Below are 10080 nucleotides of genomic sequence, written 5' to 3'. Positions count from 1 at the left end.
ATCACTACCGGAGGAGGTATCTGGAACGTATGAGGAGGTGAAGAAATCCATCTTAAGTGCATATGAGCTGGTGCCTGAAGCTTACAGACAAAGGTTTAGAAATGTGAGGAAAGAATTTGGTCAAACATACAAGGAATTTGAAAGGCTCAAACAGAGTAATTTTAATAGGTGGATAAGGGCTTTGAAAATAGACCAAACGTATGAAGCTCTCAGAGAAATTATACTTTTGGAGGAGTTTAAAAATTTAATTCCTGATGGAGCAAGAACTCATGTGGAAGGACAGAGGGTTAAAACTGCGAGATTAGCAGCGGAAATGGCAGATGATTATGAATTAGTTCATAAATCAAAGATTGGTTTCCGACATCAGTTTCAGCCGGTGAGTTATAGGAACTGGGGACATGAGAAATACTCAAGTGGTAACGGTAAAGGTGATCTGATGGGAGACAATAAAGAGAGTGTATCTCAGATTTAAAAAGAAATCCAGGAGGGTGGAAAAGAAATGAAAAGTTTAAGATGTTTTCACTGTAATAAACTAGGCCATGTAAAGTCACAGTGTTGGTGGGTGAAGAAAAGCACTGGGAAGACTGTTGTGGTAAAAAGGACGAATATCCTGGGATTTTTCCGGATTGTGTAGTAACAAGGTTGCAAAGTCACAGGTTAAGACAAGAAGAGAAATCAAAGAGTGAAGATGAAGTTGAAGTGCAATTATCAAAAACGATTTTTGATCAGATGGTTGAAAAAGAACAAGAACAGGTGGAGGATGAGGCGGATATTTTTAGGTCAGGAAAATTGGCGGAGTTACAACAGAAAGATGTAGAAATAAAACGGATATATCAGAAAGCATATACGGAAGAGGAATTTGAGAGTATACCAGAGTGTTATTACCGTAAAAATGATGTCTTGATGAGAAAATGGAGACCTGTACACATGCAGGCGGATGAAAAGTGGGCCGAAGTTCATCAAGTAGTATTGCCGGTAGGGTATAGAAAGGAGGTGTTGCGAGTTGCACATGAGGTACCAGTGGGAGGTCATTTGGGAATAAGGAAAACTCAAGCTAAAATCCAAAAACATTTTTATTGGCCTGGACTACATAAATATGTAGTTAAATATTGTCAATCATGTCACACATGTCAAGTGATAGGGAAACATCAAGCAGTGATAAAACCAGTGCCCTTAATACCCATTCCAGCATTTGAGGAACCTTTTACAAGGGTCCTAATCGATTATGTAGGACCGCTTCCTAAAACAAAAAGTGGGAATCAATATATTTTGACTGTAATGGATGTGTCTACTAGGTTGCCAGAGGCCATTCCAGTACGATATATTACAGCTAAAAGGATTGTGGAGGAGTTACTTAAATTCTTTACTAGATATGGACTACCCACAGAAATTCAATCGGATCAAGGAACAAATTTTACTTCAAAGTTATTCAAAGAAGTTATGGATAGCTTAGGAATAAAACAATTTAAATCAACTGCGTACCACCCAGAATCGCAGGGAGTGTTAGAAAGGTGGCATCAGACATTAAAGATAATGTTGAGGGCGTATTGTCAAGATTATCCAGAGGACACTATTTCGTGTTATTTTGTTAGTTCACTATTTTATTGAAACAATGTTATCTATCAGTTATCATGTTACCGTTTTGTTGATTTGTAAGGGGGAAAAATTGTGTTTGAAAACTTTAATAAAATATATATATTTTTAAAAAGATTATCCAGAGGATTGGGATAAAGGAATCCCATTCGTATTGTTTGCAATTCGGGATGCACCTAATGAGTCTACCAAATTTAGTCCTTTTGAACTAATTTTTGGTCATGAGGTAAGAGGACCACTTAAATTGATTAAGGAAAACTTGGTGGGCGAGAAATCGGAAATTACACTATTGGATTACGTGTCAAATTTTAGGGAACGATTAAATAGAGCAGGTGAATTGGCTAGACAACATTTGAAAGTTGCACAAAATGTGATGAAACAGGTAGCGGACAAGAAATCCAAAGTTCGTAGTTTTGCCAGTGGGGATAAAGTTTTACTGTTGTTACCAGTGGTAGAGGAGCCTTTAAAAGCTAGGTTTTGTGGACCGTATCAGATTGAAAGGAAATTAAGTGAGGTGAATTATGTGGTAAAAACACCAGATAGAAGGAAGACTCACCGAGTGTGTCATGTGAATATGCTTAAATGGTACTTTGAAAGGGAAGGAGAGAAAAAGGAGGTTTTAATGAATCAAACTCAAAGTGACAAACCAAATCCAGATGACTGTGAATTTGACGTACCTCAAATTAAATTGGAAAATGAGGATGTTCTTAAAAATTGGGATGAATTGTTGTTACCTTCCAGAGGAAAAACGAACTGACCTGAAAGAGTTATTGATATCACATGGGCAAGTTTGTAGAGATAAATTGGGAAGTACTAAAAGGGCTATACATGATGTAGATGTGGGAAATGCTGTTCCTATCAAACAACATCCATATAGGCTTAATCCTTTAAAATTGGCACAGGTTAACAAAGAGATTGAGAGTATGCCTAAAAATGGCATAATTGAAGTGGGTTGCAGCCAATGGAGCTCACCCATAGTGACGGTACCTGAACCAGACGGTACACAACGGTTGTGTGTGAACTATCGAAAGGTGAATGCAGTTACAGGAACGGACTCTTATCCTATCCTGCGTTTGGAGGATTGCATTAAGAAATTGGGACGATCTGCTTTTATTTCCAACTTCCAGACATGGAAAGAACATTTAAAACATCGTATGGAGTTCTTCGATCGACTTCAGGTGGCGAGTTTGGTGATGAACCTACCCAAAAGTGAATTTGGAGAAGCCCGAATCACTTTCCTTGAGGAGTTTCCAATACCCTCAAGACAAAGGGAAATAATGCGATTTCTTAGCATGAGTGGATTTGATTGAACACTTGTGCAAAGGTTTTGTGGCGGGATTACTCCACTGATGGACTTGCTAAAGAAACCTAAAAAATTTCAATGGACAGCAGACTTTCAACAAGCATTTGACTGCCTGAAAGCTGTGATCACCAATGTTCCTGTATTGGAGAATTGCAAGGGACTCTGTGGTCAGATTGAACTAATATATCTGATTCTAAAGAGAAATGCCGAGGAGTAGAGGAATGGATGGATCGTGCAGAGACTTTGTTCAAAGAGACTGTCAATCGAGAAGGATTTCGGTTGGAGGAAGAAGAACAAAGAAAAATGGACTATATTATTATACCTGTTTGCATGTGTTGTTTTTTTTTTTTAAAAACGAAAAGGTATATTTACTGTGTACCTTTCTTAGGTGCAAATGTGAAAAATGAAACCATCTTGAAGATGATGGTTTATTTTTTTTTCTTGTGGGGAGGTGTCATGTGAGGGTACCTTTAAGACGTGGATGTTTAAGCAATGTACCTTTAAGAAAACAGTGATGTCAGAGAGTGGGTGGGGCTGAGCTCAGGTCAGCCATTTTGCAGCTTCTTAGTTTCAGTTTAAAAAGCAGTGTGTGGGTGTCTGTGTGTTTCCAGAGAGCTGCAAGTTTTGAAAAGAGTTGGGGGGGTGTCTGTGTTTTGCAGTGAGCTGGATCTCTACCATGAAAGACTATCTCTGGATCATTTGGGTGATTTAAAGTAAAGCCTTTAACCTGATGTGATTTTGTTTAAAGGTGTTAAGTCTCTTGGAAGTTTGAAGGAACATTTTAAGGAGCTATTTACTGTTGCAATATTTTATGAATTATCTTTGAAGTAAGGGGTGTTAAGAAATCCAATGTTTATTTAAGCTGTTAAGTTGAATTCATGGAATAAACAGTGTTTTGTGTTTAAAAACCCATGTGTCCATAATTGTAATCCCACACCTAGGGAAAAAGCCGTGTGCTAGGAAAAGCAACAAATCCATTAAAGGGAGAGGTTGATTGAACTCCATGATATATTTGGGGGTTCTGAAAATGCCTCGCCCATAACACTATCATATGCCCTACTTTATGGAACGTTCTGTCTGGACTGACCGCAGAACAATACTTTGCACTGTACCTCTGTACACGTAACAATAAACCCAAATCCAATGTGTCCTGTCCGCCATTATCACCCCATTCATTAGCTCTGCCATCTCAGCTGCTACCAATGGATGTCGGCATCCTCTTCCTTATTTATAGGCATGATGTGGAGATACTGGCATTGGACTGGGGTGGGCACAGGAAGAAGTCTTACAATGCCAGGTTATAGTCCAACAGGTTTATTTGGAATCACTAGCTTTCGGAGCGCAGCTCCTTCATCAGGACCATCACAGGTTTTCCCCTGGTTGTATTTCCTCTCATCCCATTATTTATAGGCCAGTAGGTATTGGGTTCTCTTTTATGTTGAATGTCATTCTATTCTCAGATTCTCTTTCCCAGCCTTGATTTTCCTCTCCTCTCAATTTGGCTTGGTTCGTGCTGAAGAATTCACCTCCCTTACACCAATCTTGTTTCATCATATTCTTTATCTCTCTCATGAGCCAAGAAGTTCTGGCTTTGATTTCTCTATCCCCAACTACCATGTCAAAACGTACTAAGTCTCTACCCGAAAGATCATTCATTATTCCATTAGTTTTTCCCCTGGTTGAATTTCCTCTCATCTCATTGAGCACGGCCCAACAATTACTGTAGCCCATACTCACTTTTTCCATGAATTACTTTAAAGTGGCGAGTGAACAAAAAAACACAACCCAGCGTTATACAAACAACACCTTTATTCACAGTCTTGAAAAAAATAGTTGTTCTACTGTAAACAATTCACATGATAATTAAAATCTACTTGCCGAAATTGTGCACTGATCTTCTATATCAGAAACTCCACCTCAATTATTCTCCACATAACTAATAGTACTAGTGCAATAATACAGGTTTAACTTTTTTTATTGACAGTTCCTAACATTCTCATTTTGCTTTTAATGCTATACCGTTCAACACCCAATTTGCCTGATCCTACACTATGCTCAGTAACACCCAGTGCGTAGGGTAATACAGGCTACAAGGTGCTAATTTCCCATGTCCGTGCAGTCCTGGGTCTCACCCTCCTCCTGCACATTGCCATCACTGCTGTGCAGTTATTTTAAAATCTTCCCTTCCATTAAATTAACCAGCTACAGGTGTGATTTACATTAAATAACACAGCCCCGAGCTGGAGAAGGCTGGACTAGTTTAGCCTCGTTGGACTTTCCAACAGGGAATCGTTATCATATTGTGAAATATAATCAAATTTCCGTTAACCCAATTTTGGGAGACGCAGGAAGGCCCAGAACATACCCAGATGTGCAAAATATTGTGTTGCTTTTCAACCATTTCTTCCGATTTTACATCCTTTTCTGATTGAACTTTAATACCAATTACACAGAAGAAAATATGGTAATTTGGGTAGAATTAAAATGAACAAGGATGGATTACTTGATATCAGTGTTTTTCTCTACAAATTTCCCTTTTGTAAAATACAGGCACGCCCCGAAATTCTGTTCAATATTCCTAATCATGTAAAAAGAACCGACGTGTGAATGCAAAAAATAAAAGCTTGGCCTGCATGTTTTTTTATCTTTTCAAACCAACCAGAAAACTGACATCGTGAAAAGGCAAAGTTTCAAATAAACCTTATTTGACATCTAACTGTTGGGAAACTGCTCAAAAATCCAGTGGATCTAAAGTCCATCTTTGTAAGCCTCCAAATTGTTCCAGGAAACATGGGTTTTGATCAGAGATCCCATCAAAATGCCAAATATACTCTTATCTTTCGTATTACCAGAGGCCCTGTTTTGCATTTCCATTGTATTTTGTATTTGTTTCAGGAACACAGTATTTCTTTCTCCCTAGTCGATGATTTAAGCTGTAATATGCTGGGGTTCTCCAACAGCGTGAAACAGGTGTCTCAGACAGAGAGCAGCCATTAAGGTAAAGCATTTCTGAAGACTATTGTTTTAACATAGGGACACCTGGCAGTCAAATTGTTCGAAAAAAGAACAATAAAATAAATCAGTTTTACTAATGTTGGCTGATGGATAAAATGGACTGGAACATTGAGAACTCTCCTGCGCTACTCTGAATAACACCATCTACTAGCCCACTACAGTTCACTGTTTCATCCAAAAACAGCACCTCTGACAGTGCAGCACTTCCTCAATTCTGCCTTGAAGTGCTATCTTAGATTAACACTCATGTCTCTGGGGTAGAGCTTGAATCCACAACTCCTGACTTAGTGTCAGCAGTGCTCCTGCTGGGCCAAGGTTGACATCTAGCATTCAGGAGAGCTAAAGAAGATACTTAATGGCATTGCAGGTATAAACCAGAAACACTGGCTCAGATATTCCAGTCTATTAATCGTCGAAGACCAGATGTACCCTGAATGATGCTCTACGGGACTCCTCAGAAGTCCCATCACAAGGTCTCCATGGGAATTGTTCGGAAAGTTTGAACTTATGATGGGAAATTCCCTGCTCTTTAGGGCCCTCTGAGAAAATCCGAATTAGAGGACAGTTCTAGTTTGTTAATCTGGATTGTTATTCAGGAAACATAGAAAATAGGAACAAGAGGAGGCCATTCGAGCCTGCTCCGCCTTTCTTCTGATCATGGCAGATCATCCAACTCAATAGCCTAATCCCGCCTTCCCTCATATCCTTTGATCCCCTTCGCTCCACGTGCTATATATAACTGCTTCTTGAAAATATACAATGTTTTGGCCTCAACTACTTTCTGTGGTAACGAATTCCATAAGCCGACCACTCTCTGGGTGAGGAAATCTCTCCTCATCTTTGTCCTTAATCATAGAATCCCTACAGTGCAGGATGAGGCCATTTGGTTCATGAAGTCTGCACCGGCCCCATCTCCAGCCCTACTTTACTTTGGACACTTGGGCGAAATTTAGCATGGCCAATCCAGCTAACCTGCACATCTTTGGACTGTGGGAGGAAACCGGAGCACCCAGACGAAACCCTCACAGACACGGGGGTGAACGTGCAAATTCCACAGTGACCCAAGCCGGGAATCGAACCCGCATCCCTTTTGCTGTGATGCAGAAGTGCTAACCACTGTGCCGCTCCCTGTATCCTCAGACTTTAACCCCTAGTTCTGGACAACCCCACCATCGGGAACATCCTATTGCATCTACCCGGTCTAGGCCGGTTAGAATTTTATAGGTGTCTGTGACAGCCCCTCACTCCCCATTCTTCTGGACGCCAGCAAATAAAATCCGAACCGACTCAATCTCTCCTCATACGTTCAGTCCCGCCATCTCAGGAATCAGTCTGGTAAACCTTTGCTGCACTCCCTCTAGAGCAAGAACATCCTTCCTCAGGTAAGGAGACACAATATTCCATGTGTGGCCAGGATCGAACCCGCGTCCTCGGTGCCATGAGGCAGCAGTGCTAACCACTGCATCACTGTGCCGCCCTATTTTCCTGAAAGCTTTCCCCTTCGTAATCCCTTGGTCCTCCTTTGCTGAATTCTAAACTGCTCCCAATCCTGAGACCTGTTATTTTTCTTGCCCAATTTGTATGCTTCTTGACCAATGTGTATAGGAAACGTGAGGCAGGAATAAATTCTGGTCTAACCCCTGGATTACTAGACGACTAACCCCACTAACTACCCCCCTGTACCCCAACTTCCTCCAAACCGACCTGACCATCCCCCACCACCCAATGTTTCCCTGTCCCCCGGACCAGACCAGATCCCCCCTCCCCCCCCCCCCCCCCCCCCCCCGCTGACCCAAACTGGCTAGCCCCCAACTCCACCTGCTCCTGACCCAACCTGACTAGCCCCCGACCCATCCAAATTTCCCCCAACCGGACTCAAACCCCCAACCCACCTCACCCGTTTACCTATCACTCTACCTATCTCATCCACCAACCACCCGATCTTCCTTACACACATACCTTCTCTCCTTAGCTATTTTCAAAACAGATTTGGAAAATGTCAACTTTTTACTTAGCGGAATTATAGAATCCCTACAGAGCAGAAGGAGGCCATTCAGCCCCAGTTTGTACCCACCCTCTGAAAGGGCACCCTACCTAGGCCTATCCCCCGTCTTCTCCCCGTAACCCTACCTAACCTATACATCCTTGGACACTAAGGGGCAATTTTATCACGGCCAATCCACCTAAGATGCACATCTTTGGACTGTGAGAGGAAACTGAAGCACCCAAAGCAAACCCAAGCATCACGAGGAGAAAGTGCAAACTCCACCCAGACAGTCACCAGATGCCAGAATTGAACCCGGGTCCATGGAGCTGTGAGGCAGCAGTGATAACCACTGTCCCGCCGTGCCATGGCATGGAGAATACAGCAGCTGTAAAAGGACACGTGGCTTCTGTGTGGACTCTTAGTAGGAAGCAGCACAGGGTCAGATCTGAAGGTAAGATCCCTCAGAAAAGTCAGAGGAAGGTAAGTGTGCATTTCCTGTCGAATCAGGGTTGGAAATAGGATTTCTGATCCTGATGAGCAAATCTGGGCCTATACTTTCAGATATGCAGGAGGAGAGCTAAAAAGCACAAGTTTTGATTGTGAAAGACGTTTTTTTAAATAAATTTAGAGTACCCAGTTTTTTTTTCAATTAAGGGGTAATTTAACGTGGCCAATCCACCTATCCTGCACATCTTTGGGTTGTGGGGGTGAAACCCACGCAGACACGGGGAGAATGTGGACACTCCACACAGACAGTGGCCCGGGGCCAGGATCGAACCCAGATCCTCTGCTAACCACTGCGCCACCGTGCCTTCCGTGAAAGATATTTATGACAGGCATCAGAAACCCTTTTTTTCTTTTACATGGAGGGAGTTATCAGCTGCTGGAACAGGTTGGGAGAACCAAGAGACTGGAATCATTTAAGGAACAACAAGACGTCATAATAGCAAGTAAGTGCTCCGAAAAGATTAGATCAATTTCGCTGAAGGCAACTGTTCATCCAAAGCTATGCTGTAATTAAACTGGATACAAAACATATTAGAAATAGGAAAGGGATAGCTAATTGCTTATATGTGAACCCCAGATGGCAAATTCAAGTCGTATGTGCCTATGTGAGCATTTGGTTGTCAACTTTTGCTTTGCTATGTATTTTTTCCATATTTTAAAATGATAATTGTTGTTCAAGATCAATAATCGTCCCAGCTGCTACAAATAAAGCCAACAAATTGTTTGAAAGCCAACAAATTGTTTGATATCCTGACAAATAGTTTATCCATTTGTATAAAAGTTTTGGGTTGCAGTAATTGCAACAGAAAAGATTTGTTCTCCAGTGATTGCTTGCTGAGTTTTCACATTACTCTGCAAAAGGGTTCAGTCACTGATTAATGCTAAAATCCTCACAAAGCACGTGTAAATTTTATCCGTGTTCTGATAAAAGTCCATCTCAACCCGGGCTGCAGTCAGACTTGCCAACCTGCTAAACAAGTTTGGAGGCAGCCACAGGGGCTTTAGGGTGCGGAGGTGGGCTGTTTTAAAGGCCCGTTTCGGTGCCGTGGGACTTCATTCCAGTTATAATTGAAACAGAAAGGCCCTCCAGCCCTTAATCACAACTGCTTCAACTCCCCACACACTCCCCATGCACCATCCATACCCAGCAGTGCAAACTCCTATGGGCCCTTATGACCTCCATGCCAAACTATTCCCCCCACAACCCCTATGGTCCCTCATGCCCCAATGTCAGCTTTAAAAAAAAACATTCAATGCTAACTTTCCACTTACTTAAAAAAAAACTCCCTTTCAATGAGAGCCCAATAAAAGATCCAGACATTTTAAGTATCAATAGCAGAACCCGCAAACATTTGAAACCTCTATCTTACGTAAATTAATAGTGAAATTAACATCTTAGATCAGAGAGCAAGAGCTGTCAATCAAAAACTTTTTCCCTGGTGCTTAATTGTTTCAAAAAGCTGTTTTTACATTAGATGGTTCATTAGTTCAATAAAGTCTGTAGTGGATAAATGGACAAAGTGACATACCTTATTCTGGAGGGCATGAGGGGCCATAGGGGGTGAATATGGGCATTCCTTGGCATGGGGATAATCTGTTGATCTTATCTTTCAAAAGGTTCCCTCATGCAGTTCTGTGGTGCCATGAACTAGGATTCTTTGAAAAGCTGGTCCGA

This window comes from Scyliorhinus torazame, chromosome 15 (assembly GCF_047496885.1).
Source record: "Scyliorhinus torazame isolate Kashiwa2021f chromosome 15, sScyTor2.1, whole genome shotgun sequence".
Classification (NCBI taxonomy): Eukaryota; Metazoa; Chordata; class Chondrichthyes; order Carcharhiniformes; family Scyliorhinidae; genus Scyliorhinus; species Scyliorhinus torazame.
The sequence above is the reverse complement of the archived record's forward strand: the minus strand, read 5'-3'. Positions refer to the sequence as shown.